The sequence below is a fragment of the Chelonia mydas genome, chromosome 3 (genome assembly GCF_015237465.2).
Source record: "Chelonia mydas isolate rCheMyd1 chromosome 3, rCheMyd1.pri.v2, whole genome shotgun sequence".
NCBI lineage: Eukaryota > Metazoa > Chordata > Testudines > Cheloniidae > Chelonia > Chelonia mydas.
In genome coordinates this window covers 124,207,116-124,227,187 of record NC_057851.1, presented here as the reverse complement: position 1 = coordinate 124,227,187, position 20,072 = coordinate 124,207,116, and the positions used below count along the sequence as shown (strand labels likewise).

Here is a 20,072-nt window from a genome sequence, read left to right as displayed (position 1 = left end):
AAAGATTTAACATTTTTTCTAAAAATTCCCTCCTCTTGTTTATCTGCTATCTCTCCCTGATAGATTCAAAGCTCAAATAGCTTTTTCTCCCACTGATTATAAGACCGGGTTTATACATGATTTTTGTACCAACTTAACTATATAGATATATTTAAATTGTTGCAAGCCCTTAAATGTGGACACAGCGGTCTGGATCCTCATTCAGTGGGAGTTAGGGGCCTAAATGCCTTTGAGGATTGGATTGGTTATACAACCTATAAGCCCAATTTTACTGGTATAACTAATTTCCATAAATTTGAATTTACCGTTGAATATAGGTAAATCGGTACAAAAACTGTGTAGTCAAGCCCTCAAGATAGCCAGACTCATCCATTCAGGGAATGGGAATAATTATATATGATTTGTTTGACCCAGTTACAACAGACCCACAGGTTTTAATTCTGAATGCTAGCCAATGCTTGATCAAGCCACAGAGTGAAAAACAAACACAAAGCTTACGTAATTTGGGTAAACTGGAGGTATAAACTAAGTCAAGAACATTGCAGTCTGCTTATGGAATGTCCATGAATAGAACAAGTACAACTTTTCAGCTCTACTGTGGGCCTAAGGGGGTCTCTTCATTATGTATTTTTAAATATGACTAGCTTGAGCTGTTTCAGGCCTTTCAAACTGATGATATAAGAGAACTTGGGAATTTTAATGCCCCACATAAATGTTGGCCTATTTTAATGCTAATGAGAGGTGGCTTATTGTAGTGAATAGAAGAACAATTAAACTCTCATTGACACCTATTGCTTCACACCCAGGAAGGACTGGACACCTACAGATGTTGGAGTAGTCTCCCTTCCCTGTTCCCAGTGAAAGGAAAGGGATACATTGGTAGACAGCCATTGTTTGTAAAGGGCTGGGTCCGGATGGGACTATGGCAAGGCTGCCAAGTGTCATGCCTTTGGTAGCTCTGCTCTGTCCTGTATTCTCACCACTCAGCCTGAATATCACACATCTGGTGGAGTTATGGGAAGAAGCTGCAGTTCCCTATGTTTCTGTGGCTCCTGGCTTTAGGTGGCCTCTCTGCTTCCTCCCAGGCTGCACCTCCTCCTGGATCTAAGCAGGGAAGGAGCAGCCACCACCAGCTCTGAAAAAAAGCCATGGTAGTGGCTGCAAGTAGCTGCCCTGCTAGCTGGGACAGAAGGTGAGAGGGCTCACAAGTAAGCACAAATCATCCCCACAAGACCCACCCTTCCCCAATCCCAGTGAGACCTTCTGCTTTCCATTTAAATGTCAGACTCCCTGCCTCCCAGCCAGAACCCCCAAACAATCCAAGCCAAATTCCTGCTAGATCTCTGACCCTCAGAAATACCCCAGCCACATCCCAGTCCCCTCCCCTAAGAGACCTCAGCCACCAGCTTCCCGCCTACCAACCGTCCAGACAGACAGCATTTTCACAAATCACAGTAGTCATCTAATCCCAAAAACACTCAACACCCCACACCATCACCCACCCACCCACCTCCTGTAGACAACTCAGCAAGCACCCTGCTACCCCCCCAGCACCAAGACACTCCAGCCTTCCCAGACACCATGCAGCATCCATCGAACCCAACAATCCCAGCCATCCATCAGCATGCCCCCAACACCTGCCCCAGCATCTACCTCTGTACTTACCCGTTCCCCATAGATGCCAAATTTGGGGTAGGCTCCGTATCCTATCTACCACCACAGTTTGGGGAAGGTTTTATAGACAATAAACTAAAATTTATGGTCCTATGCAAAGTATTTGAAATATGCAGATTACTTAATAAAACAATTTGCATAAAATGTTACACATGTCGCTGCACAAAACTTGACAGCTATGTTATGGATGAAATTCTGCTCTTAAATATGACACTTTGCAGTAACTTCCCAAAGATCAGTGAAGATATTCCAGGTTTACATGGATGAAACTGAGATCAGAATCTGACTCAAGCAATCTATCGCAATGTTAGCCATAGTCTGATGCAAGGACCACATATGCCTACCTGTTTCTAGTGCTGCTAGGGATTGTGTTGGCCCTGAGCATAGGCTGTACTGCCTTAAGCTGTCATGGCCTATTTGGCCTTGAGATAGTTGGAAAAACAGATAGAGCTGCCTTAATTATCTTCTTAATGCATGAGAATCAGAAACTTAACATCCCTAATGTTTACTAACATACAGTAATAAACCTCAAACCCCTGCAAGACTATCTTCTCTTGTGACTACCTCGTCCCTAATAAGGGCCTATCTTCATTAGCAGTGTTAAAGCACTGCCACGGCAATGCTTCAACGTGGCTGTGTAGTCACGGCACCAGCGCCGGGGGAGAGCTCTCCCAGTACTATTTAAAAAAAAAAAAAAAAAAAAAAAAACAACCCACCTCCACAAGGGGCATGGCTCCCAGCACTGGTGCACTGTCTACACTGCCACTTTACGGGGCTGAAACTTGCAGCGCTAAGAGGGGTGTTTTTTCACACCCCTGAGCGAGAAAGTTACAGCGCTGTAAAGTGGCAGTGTAGACAAGCCCTTATTCTCCACAATTCATTTGCCTGGTTATAGGAACTTTTCCTAGCATGCCTTTGAAAAGCTGGGACTTTATATTTGGCAGAGATGAACAGCTGTGGCCCTAAACGTTTTAATCCTGGCTGCTGTGTCTCCCTCAGCCTCCCCTATCACAAGTGAAAGACAGTGAAGCTTCAATTTAAAGTAACTTTTAAAGTTTCCCAAAAAGTGCATAGAAGAATCTTGTAAAATGTTTGCAAATGTTTATGAAAATAACTGCAATTAACAAAATTAAGGGTAATTAACCATTGGCGCAATTTACCAAGGTCATGGTGGCTTCTCCATCACTTGAAATTTTTAATTCAAGATTAGATTTTTTTTTTTAAAGACATATTCTAGTTGAAAAGGAATTGTTTGGGGGAAGATATATGGCTTGTGTTATACAGGAAGTCAGATTATCTAATCACTTTGGGTCTTTGACTCTATGAACACTATACCAAGTTCTTGAAACTTCATGGGAATTGGCAAAAATTTTCATTACCCAAAAAGGTATGAAATATTACTAAATCTTCTTTTACTGAAAAATTGATTCTAAGTGAAATTAAAATATTTTTTACACTGCCACTGCCGGACAACTAGCTGGCTGGTATACATGCAATGTCAGAGTAAGTAGTTAATATAAATTATAATTACTACATTATTTATGCTCCTGGAATACCTATAGGGCCATCCTTGACTGGGGCCCCATTCAAAGGAAAGTTTATTTTGTACTAATCACTGTACAGACAGTATGAGAGAGTCCCTATCCCGAAGAGCTTACAATTTAAACAAAGAACACAGACCAAGTAGGAGAGAGGAAATATTACTCTCACTCTATAGATGCAGAACTGAAGTACAGAGAGATTAACTTTCAGAGTAGCAGCCATGTTAGTCTGTATCCGCAAAAAGAAAAGGAGGACTTGTGGCACCTTAGAGACTAACAAATTTATTTGAGCATAAGCTTTCGTGAACTACAGCTCGTTTCATCGGATGCATGTAGTTGAAAATACAGTGGGGAGATTTTTATATTCACAGAGAACATGAAACAGTGGGTGTTACCATGCACACTGTGACGAGAGTGATCAGGTAAGGTGAGCTATTACCAGCAGGAGAGTGGGGGGTGGGGGTGTGTGAAACCTTTTGTAGTGATAATCAAGGTGGACCATTTCCAGAAGTTGACAAGAATGTGTGAGGAACCGGGGCGGGGGGGAATAACCTGGGGAAATAGAGATTAAGTGACTTGCATAAGGTCACAATGGAAGTCTGTGGTACAGCTGAGAACTGAATCCAGATCTCAAGAGTCCTAGTCCAGTGCTTTAACCACAAAGCCATCCTTCCATTATTGCTTTGCTTCTCTTTTCCCATCCAATGTGCGCACAATTTACAGCAACCTATTACTTCCACCTGTTTTTTATTTTGTACGAAACACCAACATTTAATATGGAAAATGTAAGCTGGACTGTGGAACTGCTAAAACTCTGTCATGTTTGGATTTCCAGTGTTCACATCTTCAGACCCCATCATTTTGGATTTTTGCCTTCTAAACTCAAGTCAAAACACTTCTTATGGCCTGTTCAACGCCCCCCCCCCCCCACACGCTTTTAAAAAAAACAAAACAAAAAACAACTCACTCTTGGTAACAGACTATCGCTCACAAAAGCAATAGCACAGGAAAGCTCAAGCCATCACAGGCACAGTAGAATACAAGTACAATTTTTCAGGAGCTGAGGGAGGTGGCAAAAGTGGGGCCACCTTTGTGTTCCTCCAATCCTGGGGCAGGCAGTAGTTGATTTGTCTTCCAGATTGCTCTAACTTACACCAACTTCAACAGCCCAGGATTAGTAGGGCATCTTCTATGAAGGTCATACCCACCCCATCCCACCACCATCCTACTTCAGGGAATAAAGAAGGGGTGGGTGTGTGTAGAGCATGCATAGTTATCTCTACACCAACTGCAGATTTTTGCATTTATGGGAAAACCCAAGCAGTCATGGTGCAAAGGAACCAGACAAGGAATGAAGAATCTGCTCCTTCATGCTGTAGGTTAACTATGGAATTTAAGGGTAAGGAAATGGATTTTGATCAGAACATTTAATGGTTCCTAGGAATACTGCCGCTTGGTCATTTATTTGAATCCAGTTCAATTCAGTAGTGACCAAAAATGTTGTTCGGTAGCTCATAGATTATGTGAAATAAATTGGTGGGCTTGGATAGGGGTCCCAGTGGGAAAGTGTCATTACAATTGATGTCCTTATTGTAAATCTCAGCAAAGACGCCAAGGATGGAACGGACATGGGGATTTAGTTCTCACTCTTAAAGGTAGATCCTTCAGAACAGAACTGAGGCACACTGGTGTGGAAACCCGCAGTGCCACTAATGAGAGAACAATGGTGTGGGAAAAGAGGAGTTTAGTTTTCCCTAATTCCACACTGCAGAGGCCAGAGACTTTGAGCAGCTGGCTTCTTTACAAGATGTCTCACCTGCACACATGGCTGTGCCTGTGGGGACAAGGAAAACTCGGTAACACGCAAATGAATGTAGAACTGCTATTTAATCCCTCCAGGGAAAGGGTTTGAGAATGCAGGAAAGGGGGAGGCTGCAGAGGGAAAAGCATTTTCGTGATTTATCGAGTGTTTTGCAAGGGTGCCTGGATAAAGCCGAGTTATCTATTGCACAGCATATTGATCCTCTGGAGGGGCATAACAATTTTGCACAGGTCATATTTTAGAACATTTCTATTAGGATGATGACAGCTTCTGAGCTCTAACTATTTGTAGATTAAAGATTTGTGTGCATATGACTGCAATGTTACATGTCCGCCTCTGTGTGCTTCAATAGATTCACAAACTCATCAGACAGGAGGCTCTTCAAGAGCTGTTCCTTGTTTTGCTTTATACATGTAGCAGTTGTCTGTGCTGGATCACTCTTTCATCCTTACGGGTTTATGCAGCTCATCGCTGATGCTCCTTTTTTTCAGGGCTGGTGGAGGCCTTCACAATTTTTCCCCTTTGTGAGGTTTCATCCTCTGCTTATTCTGTTTAAGGAGGGGAACCCCACTGTAAAATTCTTTCTATACAGCTTAGGGGTTACCGATCTGCACCATGTTGCAGATTAAATGTCAATTATTCGTACGAGGTGCTTTCTCCCAGGTAAGCAGATTATGTGGGTATTGCATAGGGAGTGCCTTCAGTTCTTAGACATTGCAATACTCGGTCTTTTAGAGAGCAAGAGAGCACTCTCTGTTTAATAGTGATTCTCCCCTCTTTCCCCCCAGTCATTTACAAAGTGATTCTGAAGGGCTCCTAATGTGTCACTTTGTTTCCTTTACCCCAAGGGCAATGAGGTCAATGATTTTTGAGATGGTGGTTTTCAAGCATCTATGTTTTAGAAGGGGTACTGTGCACCAAGATAAGAAATATTTTTGTACAAAGAGATCAGATGAGGAGTCACTGGGATGTTTTTTTTTTTCTTTTTTTCTAATGGTTGCCCAGGACAGGCAGTCGTGGACAGAGTGCTACCTGCTACTAACAGACCTTCACCCGGGAAAGTACCCATACCCATAGGGTCTCAGCAGGAGCCTGTTTATCAAAACAGACCTCAGTGGTATCTGATGTTGAAGTAGTACACCTTAATACAGCTCTGGTTCACCAAACAAAGCAGCAAGTGAGATTAAGTTTGGTAATCTATGCCAATAAGATCTAATTTGAATAATTGCGTAGTATTCTTTGTCAAATGGGACAGTTGATGTACACTTCTGTAACTGATCTAAGAACTAAAATGCAGAACATGCAACACACCACTATATATTTGTTCAACAACGTGGGTGGGACATGAAGCAAAAATACTTCCTTGTAATCACAAAATGAGTCATAAATTCAGGATAAAGCTTCCCAGAGAAGAGGAACAGAAAATGTTAGAGGTCGGTTACTACATTCTGATCCAGATCTGAACTTTTCCAATTGTCAGTGATGTTTTGAATCTGGAATTTTGGTTTAGATTCTTCTCCAGAAACTAAGGAAAATTGTTAAGAATACAATCATTTGTTTTTTGAATTTCTCTGAGAGAACTTTGACAGATCAGTCCTTGAAATATTCAAGCTACTTCTCCGAGATGCTAGACATTAAAAAGAAAACTTCCTATCACTTAGAGACTTCTATTCTTTTGTGAATGTCCCTTCCAACACTGAGCTATAGTATTCAACGCTGGATTGATCCAAACCCCTCAAATGGTAGGAGTATTTACACTGACAACTTCACCGTGCTCCTACCAAAGATGGTGAAACTGCCACACATAGAAGATAAAGGCTAAACTACGGTGGCTCCAGTGTGGCTGCTCAGGATGTTTGCAGGAAGACACAAGGAGTAGTTTCCTCCCACCCTAAAGCATCTGACTGGTGGGCAGCTACAGTTTGGCCACAGGTGCCTGGAAGAGCAAGCAGGATGGGAAAAGCTCCCTGAAAAAAGGCCTATTAAGCCACTCTTAGCTTTCTTCAAATTCCTATGTAGGACTCGCCTCTGCCATGATGTTTACAAAAAGGCAGGTGGGAAACCATTACTAATGCTTGCTGTTCAAAACTTGATCATTAAGCTGCTTTACCTTACCCTCACCCTTTTTCCCCCAAAGCCCTCATTTGTTTCCTTATGTCATAAACCACTGTTTCAAGCTCTTTGGAGCAGGATGCAGTCTTTGTATTTCACTTCTGCCAAGGCCCTAGTACAGTGGAGCTCTGATCCTGACTGCAGACTCTATGCATTACAAATAAATAATAATAAGGTAAGGGGTGGTTAGTGCAGATGAGGCCTGGATGCTGTGTGCCTGGACAGGACAAGGGCAGGTTCATGACACTGCACCCTTCTATAGTCCAGCAGGATTGTGCTATGGCGCCCAGTGGCTATATCTGTTATAAATGTGTAGAATATATCATGACCCAGTGTGCTCTTCTGGGCAGTGGTGCCAGAAGTGGGGCAGGGGGTTGGGGGCCAGGGCCCTCTCACTTTTTGAAAGTGGAGTGGCCTAGTCTGCCCTAGTGAAAAATGGATTGGCCCTTCCCCTTGAGGCTCCACCCCCCAACGAGGCCAGCGTGGAGCCCAGTTGGGGAGGGGAGCCCAGCGAGCTGTGGCGGACCCTCCACCTGCCCAGAGGGCCTGGGGGACTGAGAGCAGCCCCCGGCCCGTGTCCCTGTCCCCTAAGCTCCCCACCCAGCTGAGAGCAGGGGAAGGGCCAGTGACTCCACTCTGTTGGATGGCACCCTGTTAGGGCTTATTTATAAGCATGCTATATCTGCATGGAGTAATGTATAAAATTCACATTCACAGAACAATTAAAAACATCACCTACTGTATGCATTTAGTTTGTTAAAGGTAGGAGTAGATGAATTAAGCAAAATAAGGTTTTAAAAAATGAACTCAAACATTCGCTCCAAACAAATCAGACTAGAACTACCAGATCCTCAGCAGGTGTAAACTGGAATAACTCCATTCATTTTAATGGAACTATGCTGCTATACCCCAGTTGAAGATGTGGCTCCTGACCTTGTTTTGACATTTGAAAAAAAAATTGGCTAACTTTGTGTTAAAAATGTGTATGCCTGTGCATAGTCGGCCGACCCTTAGCCTGGGCTTGGCCATAGTCTCTTTGAGTCTTTTGCCCTGAGTCCCCCCAGATCACAACTCCTGGGCAATCTCTCTATTCCTGGTGGGATTTCAGCTCACTCCCTGTGTCCTTTCTGAATCTTCTAGTCCCTGGTAGAGCTCCCCAGGTCTCACCACAGGTCACTGGCTGGGGCAGCCTCCAGGGTCCCTCGCCCATATAAAGCTTGTGGAGTTACTGTCCACACACAAAAGGTGGGGGAGGAGATGGCGAGCCTCTCCCTCAGGCTGGGCTCCTCTTGCTACTGGAACTCACTAACAGTCTCTCCTTCTAGGCACACTTCTCCCTGCTGTGGCAAGTTTCACCCTTTTTAAACTCCCCTTCTCCAGGTGGAGCATGTTCTGCAGGTGTGCCTGATTGTGGTTGCCTGAATACAGGAATGCTCCTTAGCCTTTCTGTCAGTGGGATAGGGGTGTGTCCCATTGCAAATGAAGAATGAGGAGTACTTGTGGCACCTTAGAGACTAATAAATTTATTTGAGCATAAACATTCGTGGGCTAAAGCCCACTTCATCAGATGCATGCAGTGGAAAATACAGTAGGAAGATAGATATACAGAGAGAGAGAGAGAGAGAGAGAACATGAAAAAATGGGGGTTGCCATACCAACTCTTAACGAGACCAATCGATTAAGGTGGGCTATTATCAGCAGGAGAAAAAAAAACTTTTGTCGTGGACCAGTCCACACAAGAGATCCACTTCCTGGACACTACAGTGCTAATAACTGATGGTCACATAAACACTACCCTGTACCAGAAACCTTATGATCGCTATACTTACATGCCTCCAGCTTTTCATCCAGACCACACCACACGATCCATTGTCTACAGCCAATCTCTAAGATATAACCGCATTTGCTCCAACCCTCCAGACAGAGACAAACACCTACAAGATCTCTATAAAGCATTCTTACAACTACAGTACCCACCTAGTGAAGTGAAGAAACAGATTGACAGAGCCAGAAGGGTACCCAGAAGACACCTACTACAGGGCAGGCCCAACAAAGAAAGTAACAGAACTCCACTAGCTGTCACCTTCAGCCCCCAACTAAAACCTCTCCAGCGCATCATCAAGGATCTACAACCTATCCTGAAGGACGATCCCTCACTCTCACAGATCTTGGGAGACAGGCCAGTCCTCGCTTACAGATAGCCCCCAACCTGAAGCAAATACTCACCAGCAACCACACACCACACAACAAAAACACTAACCCAGGAACCTATCCTTGCAACAAAGCCCGTTGCCAACTCTGTCCATGAATCTATTCAAGGGATACCATCACAGGACCTAATCACATCAGCCACATTATCAGAGGCTCGTTCACCTGCATATCTACCAATGAGATATTTGCCATCATGTGCCAGCAATGCCCCTCTGCCATGTACATTGGCCAAACTGGACAGTCTCTTGATGTCTGATTTGTTCCATTTATTCTTTTGCATAGAATTATAACATTCAAAAACCAGTTGGAGAACACTTCAACCTCCCTGGACACTCAATTACAGACCTAAAAGTCACAATTATTCAACAAAAAAAGCTTCAAAAACAGACTCCAACAAGAAACAGCAGAACTGGAATTAATCTGGAAACTGACACCATTAAATTAGGCTTGACTAAAGACTGGGACTGGATGAGTCATTACACTAACTAAAAACTATTTCCCCTTGCTAATTTTCCCCCTACTGTTACTCACACCTTCTTGTCAACTGTTTGAAATGGGCCATCCTGATTGTCACTAAAAAAGTTTTTTTTTTTCTCCTGCTGATAATAGCCCACCTTAATCGATTGGTCTCGTTAAGAGTTGGTGTGACAATTCCCATTTCTTTTCATGTTCTGTGTGTGTGTGTGTAATATATATATATATATATATATACACACACACACACACATCTTCCTACTGTATTTTCCACTGCATGCATCTGATGAAGTGGGCTTTAGCCCATGAAAGCTTATGCTGAAATAAATTTGTTAGTCTCTAAGATGCCACAAGTACTCCTCGTTCTTTCTGCTGATACAGACTAACATGGCTACCACTCTGAAACCTGTCACCATTGCAAATGGTTATCTCTAGATTCCTGCTACATGTAGCCGAATGCCTGGTTGTGATTGTTTTTGGTTCCTTAATAGGGCCTGATTCCCTTCTGCCTTGCCCCCGGTGTAGTCATTCACATCTGTGTAAAAGGAGTGAAAGTTGTTACATTTTTTAACAGATAAAAAGGTGCCTGCTTTGTACGTGGTTTGCACAAGTCCAGAATAGTGGTTTGCAATGTTATTACAATGTCAAATTAAGACTAGATTCACTGAGAAATTGTATGATTGAAATTGCGCTTGGTGTCAAGCAAGTCTGGACTGATTTATGGGTTTGAATCAGCCAGCTAAAATGTGTGCATTTGTGTTGTGGAGTAAATCCTACATGCACCTGCCCTTGTGGCATGGAAGACCACTAATGCAGCTAAACTGCATGGATGGGGCAGGATGTGAGAATCTCTAACAGGGTTTCATCTGTCTTATTGCTTAGGGGATACTGGAGACACTGCAGAGCGGCAAGCACATCTATAACTACATCGATCCACCAGGTAGGGAAGTTCAGCCTCAGACATTTACATTTTCAGGCTAACATTTACTAGTTGCAATTAACAATAACATCACTAGAATACGTTATTTAGTGGTGTTAGTTCCTTGCAAACTGTCATAGGTAATGAAGACCACTATATGTATAATCATGCTCACTTTAGGAGATTCTGGCGATAATTTAGATGCTGGTATCTGATTTCAGAGTAAACAATGGTCCATTAAAAACCTTGCTACACCTTGCTGGGGGAGGGGGCTTCTTATATTTCACAATATTTTTCTCTTACCAATGGGGGACTTCCGTAATTTGGTTGAGTTTATGTACTCATAAGAAAGGCTACATTTATGTCACTCGGGTCCAGAGACCTCCATGATATTTTCTGCTTCAGCCCCATGGCTGTGGGACTGAAGCTGGCAGCCAGCAGGGCCCCGGCAGGGTTTCAGTGAAGGCTGACAGCCTCCTCAGGGGCCCTCCTCAGGGTTCCAGCAACAGGAGACAGCCTCGCAGAGGGGTGGGTGGACCTTGGGTGAGCAGCTGGGGTGTCCCATTTTCTCGTTGGGAAATATGGTCACCCCGCAGCTCCTAGCCACCATGGTGGTGGGGGAAACCATGGAGCCACCGCAGCAAAAGTCATAGACAGGTCACGACTTCTGTGAATTTTTGTTTATTGCCCATGACCCGTCCATGACTTACTAAAAATAACCATGACAAAATTTGAGTTTACTCATAAGGCCTGATTCTCCTCTCCTTTACACCAGTTTTATTCTAGTGAAGCACCAGTAACTTCAGTGGAGCTAACCCTGCTTTCCACCAGTGCAAATGAGAAGAATTAGGCCCATAGCATCTAACTCTTGCCATGGCAACAGATAGGAGAATGAAATGGAAAAAATCCTACTATTATTCAGGGCAACATCTTCAGGTCTGTGCTTTGATAGGTGGAGCTAGCATTCAAGTTCTTTATGGAATGTGATATCTATGCTTGTACTGTGCTGCTTTCATGCAGTGTTCTTCCCAGTGGTTAGGCTTTGACGGTCTAAGGTATTTTTAAAGGCAATGGAACTGCTACCACTTCTCTTACAGAGATACATAAACGTATTAGTTGGGTTTGTTTTTATTTTCTAGGGACCTTTTTTGGCTGTCTTACAGCCCTGATGACCTCTCTTTCACCAGAGGCGGTAAAGATGTTTCTTTGATGTTACAACTCAGACTGGAGCCCCAGCTTGAGAGCCCAAGCTCCAGCCCAAGCCATAACTTCTACAAAGCTATTTTTAGCATGCTAGTGCAAGCCCTGCTGATGCAAATCTATCAACCCCAGGCTGGGAGGCTCGCTCCTAGACAGCAGTGTATACATACCCTGTTGGATTCCACCAAGCAAAGTCTAAAGGGTTAAGTGATACTTCTCCATACACATACTTTTAAATTTCTCTGCTGCCTTTGACCACCCCCTTCTCCTTGAAAGTCTCTCCTCTGTGGATCTGCATGACTCTGATTTCCTTCCCAAGAAAAAGACTTTGGAAATAAGGCAGTAGTTTTCAAGGTCATTGACATCCAAGTAGACTTCTTCAAACTGGCTAGATCATTGCATTGTTTAGGATGAGTATTACCCACCATTTAAAACAAAACAAACAAAAAACCCAACCACCACAACCAAAAAAAACAAAAAAATACAGCACATTATTGAAGTGAATGGGAGTTTCACATAACTAAGGACTGAGTAAGAACTTCAGGATTTGGCTTCACAGCTCTAAAACTGCTTGGTGATTGTTTCAAACTTAGCATGAACTTGAGATCTCCATAGAGCTACAAAACAAGCCAAGTTCTGAAGTTTCTAGCTGAAGTAAATGTCTATTTAGCCAGAGTACTTAATCCTGGCCACAAGAGTACATTCCCAAGCCACTATTCAGATCACAGATGGTTTGGAAACAATATGCAGTACATTGTTTTTATCCCCATTTCAATTCAGTTTAAATGGTAGATGGGCCATAGTCACAATATTCAATGCTCCTGAATGACCTGTATATGTGCAAATAGAGCTGCCAGACGGTGACATGTTTCCAGGAAGCAATGTGACAGGTCAGTGCTTTCAAAACAGTTTCATAATCTTAAAATGAATGTCTCTGATGCTGTAATATCATCCTCCTTTTTATACTAAAACTTTGTGAACCTTGGAAATTTCCATTCCCCAGGGTGCAATAAATTTTTGGGTTTTTTTTTTTTCTCATTTTGTGTGGGTTCACACACCCACTGAGTTTTTTACTGAGTTTTTTTGGGTTCATATAAATCCAAAAAGTCAAAGCAAAACTCAACCATAATCACGAGTTTCATATGGTTTGGAACAAAACCATAAAACTTTCGGTGGAACTTGGAGGGAGAGAGGATTAGACTGAAACTTGGTCCATAGTCTCTAAACCAGGGGTGGTCAAACTTACTGACCGTCTGAGCTGCATACGGTAAACTTCAGAAGTTCAAGAGCTGGGTATGCCCGCTGGAGCTTAGGGCTTCAGCCCTGCGGGATGCACCTGCTAGGTCTTGGGGCTTCAGCAGGAGCAGGGCTGAAGTTCTGAGAAACCTTTCTGTGCTGGGCAGAAGCCCCTAGCCCTGCCACAGGGAAGAAGCTCCAAGCTTCTTCTCCCTTAGTCTTGTAGGTGGAGAATGGGGGAAGGCAAGAGGGGCTCCACGAGCCGCACTTTAACTGTAAAAAAGTCGCATGTAAATCACGAGCCAAGGTTTGGGTCACCCCTGCTCCAAACTCAGCCCAAGTTCACTTCAGATGTCTGCAAGTCTCAGAGAACCTTTTGACAAACCTAGGACAAGTATCAGGATTTTAACAAAAAACCCACAACAAAAACAAACAATTCACCCTAGATGAGTTTCACATAATTTTGAATTTCATAGTAAAAACTGTGCACGATTCTAGTTTGTATGGGAAAGGCCAGATTCTCTTTTCACTTACACTGGTTTTACTCTGCTGAATGTCTATTCAGTTCAGCTAAGGAACTCCTAATTTACACCTTTGGAAATTACAGGATGATGATCATGCCCAGGAATTATTGCAGTGACAACCAAAGTTTATAAAAAGGCATAGTTATCAAAATCTTTGAGCCCGTCTTGGCCCTCTTAAATTTAAATCCCAATCTCTAAAATTCAGTCACGCATTTCAAAATCTCCTTAAAAAAAAAAATTAAAAGTACAGTCTGCCATTATTTACATACTTAATGTTGTTTGATTCAGAAACCACAGTATAAATATTTTCTTTTTAAATCTCTGTAAGTATCAAGACCTACATAAATATTCTACAAAAAGCTCAGTGTGCTCTCTCTAGAAACAGTTGTACTGAAAATATTTGGCCTGTTTTTAGAAAAACACTTAAATCATTTTTTGAGGTCTAGCTGTCCATACAGTCAAATAGCAACTGCTTTCTGAAGAAATTTCTTTCGAAATATATAACAAATAGAGAGTCTTCACTTAATATTTAGAAATTCCACTGTGGGGCAGGTGTATATGGCTTTCCAAAAAGACTTGGGAAAGAGACTATTTTTTCCTAATGGACCCTTCTGTACGAGCATTTATTCTGCTCTTTGTATTATCACAGGAGCAGAAAAAATGCTTTCAAGTTCCCAGCTCTTTCCAAGAAACAAAACACTGAAGAACCCACATGTCTGTACATTTCTGCCACCTCCATGCACTGGCGTCCAAAAGGGCATGTGATCCAAAGAAATCAAATGCAGGCACTCCTTTAAAATGCAGGAGATGAAGCTCTAGATTATCAGCATTGAGCTGAAAGCCTGACAGGGCTGAACTGTGTTCAGAGAGCAAGGTCTGTCTCATTGACAACTGCTGGTTCCAGTTCCAGTGGCAATGTATGCGGGATTAAGGCAGACTTGTAGCACTTTGCCAACATAGCAGGTGCCAGAAAAAAGAAATACAAACGAGCCTCTGTTTAGTAATCATTTATTTGGGTCAGCTACTTGTTGCGCCACACAGAGTTGAACTTGGCACCCGTTGTTAGAGCTACCTGAATCCTTTAAATGCAGCTTTAGTTTTCACTGGGATGAAACTCTCTTAGTTCCAGGAACTTCAGCATGTGGGTTGTTTTCTTCCCCTATTCAGTTTTCTCAGAGGTTCATCCTCTGGGAGTGCTCATTCATCCATACTGAAATGTATTAGTCTTTTATTTTCTAGATAGTCATTTCAAATCCCTCATGCCAAAGATAAAGAGGAAGGGGCTCTGAGGCCTTGCTACACACAGATAAGCACTAGTTTAACTAAAGGTGTGATGTTACACTGATTTAGTTTAATAGATGCAACTTTGTGCGTGGACACACATTGGTTTAAACCTGTTTATAGTGGGTTAGCTTGCACCTAAAATTTACAAGCTAAATCAATGCAAGGCATGTTCAAACTTATGTGGAGAGTTCGCACACACAGTTATGTACATTGAACTAAACTGGAGCACCTTCATACCTTTAGCTAAATTGGTGGTGTTTGTGCGTGTAGACTTTAGTATTTCTTCTTTGAGTGTTGGTCCCTATGTATAATATGCCAGCCATGGGTATGCTGACTCTGGAAATTCTTCAAAGCAGTATCTGTTGACCTGAACTTGTGCACTTATGCTCCCAATTAACAGTGTAATATGTAGGGCAGGTTAGTGCCTCTCTAGTTCCTTCTGACTGTCGCATGGCCTGAGTCAGAATTGTGTCCTCTTTCACTCCATGCATAACTTGTAAAGTAAATTTGTTGTAAATAGTTTTTATATCTTAACTTAGTCATTAGTAGAACATATGGTTAGCATAGGATTGTTTATTTCCTCCCCCCAAACACTTCCCCTCCCCTTCAGGGAAAATCCAGGTCCGAGGCTATGCCCAGAGTTCAAGAATTGAGTGTCCTGCCCTCATTCCTTCTCCATCAGTGATAAGCATCAAAGATGCCTATGTTGCCTGGATGAGGCACATATCTCTGCAAGGTGCAGTATTTGTCGATCCTTCTTCCCAGACCTGGGCCTGGGAGATTGCCCTGTAAATTGGCTGAAACCAACCAGCAGTGCCCCTCCAATCATTAGCCTTGGAGCAGAGCCTTTAGTACCAAAGCCCAAGGATTCTTCTTACAGGGCTCCCCAGGAAATTAAGGGAACTCTCATGATCATAAGGATAGTTCCCTGAAGAGGACTGTCCATAAGAACTGCTTTTCCTCCCCAAGCCAGTCCTGATTAGGTGAGACATCACCTATGGAACTCATGGAACCAGTTCCACTGAAGACTCCTAGGTTGGAGGATACGGTGCGCAAAAAGAAGGCTCCGCCATGTGACGGGTTGGATCACAGAAACCCCTTTGGGACTTCTATCTGATATGCTTAGACTACTTCTGAACCTGTTCTCCCTGCCAGCTTGGGACTTCAGAACCTTGCCTGGTTTGAGCCAGACACACTTGCCTGCTACAAACCCAGACCCAAGTCTGAACAACGTCCCCCAAAAGCTGCAGGCTTAACTGAAAACGGCTTAAGAAGTGTTCCTGTCTCCAACACTCAGATGCCTAGCTCCCAATGGGGTCCAAACCCCAAATAAATCTGTTTTACCCTCTATAAAGCTTATACAGCATAAACTCATAAATTGTTTGCCCTCTATAACACTGATAGAGAGAGATGCAGAGTTGTTTCCTCCCCCAACCAGGCTCTGGGTTAATTAATAAGTAAAAAGTTATTTTATTAAATACGAAAAGTAGGATTTAAGTGGTTCCAAGTAGTAACAGACAGAACAAAGTAAATTACCAAACAAAACAAAATAAAATAAAATAAAACATGCAAATCTAAACCTAATACAGATGAAATCTCACGCTCATTAAACTTCTATTACAGACTAGCCTCTTTTTAATCTGGGTCCAGCAATCACTCACCCCCTGTGGTTACTGTCCTTTGTTCCAGTTTCTTTCAGGTATCCTTTGGGGGTGGAGAGGCTACCTCTTGAGCCAGCTGCAGACAAAATAAAGGGGTATCCAGGGGCTTAAATAGACTTCCTCTTGTGGGTGGACACCCCTCTCTCCCGCTGTGCAGAATCCCAGCTACAAGATGGAGTTTTGGAGCCACATGAGCAAGTCACATGTCCATGCATGACTCAGTTCCTTACAAGTTCCTTACACATTGTTTACATGCTACCTTCAACGTCCTCAGGTAGACTTCTCATGTGGATTGGAGTCTTCCAAGATCCATTGTCCATTAAGTGTTTCTTGATTGGGCACCTAACCTGCAAATTCCTTTCTAAAGAAGCTGACCGAATGCCTTACTAAGGCTACTTAAAATCAAACAAGTACACAGCCAATATTCATAACTTCAAATACAAAAATGATAAATGCATACAAATAGGATGAATGTATTCAGTAGATCCTAACCTTTGCAGAGATATGTTACATGACATATGTAGCATAAAACATATTCCAGTTATGTCATATTTACATTCATAAGCATATTTCCATAAAGCCTTATGGGGGGCACAGTCACACCCGGTTCCAGCAATGAACACAAGACTGAAGCGGGGAGAGAGATGCTCACCAGTCCTATCTACAAGTGCAGGTGCAGCCTCATTGTCAGTACCGCCTCATTTATCCAAAGACCAACTGGCTGTGACAGATGAGGCAGCTCCCTCAGGTGTTTCCATGGGAATTCCCTGGACTTTGGGCTGTATGGAGATCTTTGTAACACCAGGGGATATATTCCTCCCCCTGCTCACAGTCTCTGCTCCTTTAGGGCTCTGCCATCCTGAGAAATGTCCTTACTCTGGAAGAGGAATCACTACCGATATCTCAGGAGCAGTGTCATCTCAACCCATCGGGAAGGAGTGCCCTGGTGCTGATGGTACCACTGCTACTCATGGAACCATCCTTGGAATCAGAGGAGATAGTGGCACCAGTATCTCAACAAAGTCATAGGAGCCCCAACAGACAGTTGAGAAGCTATGCTTACCATCTCTTTGGATATGAACCCCTCCCGCCCCCCAGGGACAGTTGGTACTGATTCCCTTGGGGGCCACCATGACTGATGGAATCCTCCTTTTGATCTTACTGGGGACCTTGGAAGCCCTATGGTAGGCACCCACATCCCTCTCAAGAGTTGTACCACTCCTCCTGCTCTTGTTAGCCAGTCCCGTCAGTGTACAAGGAGGAAGAGCTGGGACAGGTACCGATGGTTCTGACACAGGCTTCCTCATCACCTCTGGATGACTCAATTGCTACTTTGTTGTCTTCTCTGCTAGATATCCACCCTCAGTATCAGCAATTGTTGAAAAGGGTTGCTAATGACCTATAGATCCCACTGGAAGAAGTCCAGGACCCTCAACAACAGCTCCTGGGCATTTTGCAACCACAAGGACTGACCAGATTAGGAAGGATGTATTAGAACCAGCCAGAGTGGTTAGGCACACACCAGATCTTGTGCCCCTACACCAAAAAGAGCTGAAAGACATTATTTTGTTCCTAACTAAGGAGATAACTTTTTATTTTCCAAACCCGCCCCTAATTTGCTGGTGTTACAGGTGGCTATGGAAAGAACTTGGTCACGCTGGCAGAGAAGGGCCCAAAGACCGTGGACCACCTGAGTAGAAAGATCTCTTCCTCTACATGTAGTCTCCAGTTTCATTTTGCTAATTACCAAGGGTTATTAGCAAAATAAGATTTCAACACCTCTGCCAGGCTTGCGGGCTTCAGAGACAAGCTTTCTGCAAGCACAAGCAGCCTCCCCAGCATCCTTATCAGACATTCCGCCACAGGACATTTTGCAGAGTGGCAGCTAGGAGGTCTGTCCACACATTTGCGGTGCGCTATGCTCTAACTCAAGCTGCAACCGTAGGGATGGCAATACAACAAGAATCTCTGCTGCCATCTTCCTTGCACCCTCCTTCAGTCTCAACACTGCTTGCCAGTCAACCATGTGTGGAATACACACAGGGACCAGCACTCGAAGGAGAAATGGAAGTTACTTACTGTAACTGGAGGTTTTTGAGATGGGTGGTCTCTATCTGTATTCCACTTCTTGCAGTCTTTCCCCTCAGCTTTGGATCCTGTTGGATATGCGCTAAGAGGAGGAACCGGAGAGGTATCAGCCTACCTTTTATACCTCAGTTGGGAGTACAAGGAAAAAGACAGACGCTGCTTTGAAGAATTTCTGGACTTGGGAGTATGGCACACGTGCACACCCACGTGTGGAATACAGTTAGGGACCACACTTCTTGAAGACCCTCCAGTTACGGTAAGTAGCCTCCATTGCCTTTGCATCTCCTTTCGGCAATAAGTTGAATCCCCAACCCAGGCCAGTGGTAACCAAAAATCATGGCCACCTCATTACTGGTCAGTTGTCTATGAGAGCTAAATGGGTGATTTCAGCTTCTAGCAACCAGGTGTCTACATCACAAAAAATACTAATAGAATTAAACCAATCTGGCATTGGCGACTGGTGAATCCCCCCTTTCTGAAGGCTAGCACCCGACCCCACCCCTTCTGCCCAAGGCCCGCCCTGCCCACCAGAGCCCTGAGACCCCTGCGGCCAGAGCCCTGAGCCCTCCCACCACTCCACCCCGTGGCTGAAGGAGCCCTGACCCGCCTACCCTGAGCCGCTGGCCAGCCCAACCCCTGGACTGCTGGATAGCCCAAGCACCAGGCCGCTGGTCAGCCTAAGACTGAGCCCATGGCTGCCATCCCAAGCTCCAGGTTCCAGCTGGAGCTGAGCCCCCACTGGTTTCAGAGGAGAGCGTGAGCGAGGGTGGGACCTCAGGGCAGAGCATGGGCAGGGCCACAGCCTGGGTTAGGGGAGACTTAGCCTCTCCTGGCCTTTGATACCCGCTGCCCATGCAGTCTGGTATTGTTGTTAACTCAGACATTCAAAAATCATGAGTCAGGCCCCCCAAAATCAAGAGATTTCTTTAAACATTATGATTTTTTTAAAAAACAAATGCATTTGGGGTTCCTTTTGTACCTTCTGGTTTTCAGGGTTCCCTTGGGTTGAATTTTTAACCTTCTCTCCTCAACCATGGGAGCTTGAAACTTAGCTGTTTAAAAAAATGAAAGCTGAGATTCTCCTGTACTCACGTGTCTCCAGGAAATGTGGTTTTAACTAAAACACCAAATATTGTAAGACTCGCAATACAATCAGGAGGGCTGCCAGCACTGCTAATTGTCAGTGTCTGCAGGAAGGCTACAGACTGAATGGGATTGAAAAATAAACTTTTCTTCCATGCCTCGAAGTGGCACCTCTTACTTGGTCATAAGAAAACACCAGTAGGGATTGCATTGCCACTGGTGATGGTGTATTCAACTTATTGT

General features: G+C 43.7%; 1 long non-coding RNA gene across 1 annotated transcript in view; it reads left to right on the top strand.

The window, feature by feature from the left end:
* Positions 1 to 18,381, top strand: part of LOC122465111 — a 29,068-nt gene extending 10,687 nt beyond the window's left edge. The window contains exons 2-3 of the long non-coding RNA XR_006289680.1: positions 10,717 to 10,774; positions 17,506 to 18,381. This is a non-coding gene — a long non-coding RNA (uncharacterized LOC122465111). The remainder of the gene's footprint in view (positions 1 to 10,716; positions 10,775 to 17,505) is intronic.
* The last annotated feature ends 1,691 nt before the right edge of the window (positions 18,382 to 20,072 follow it).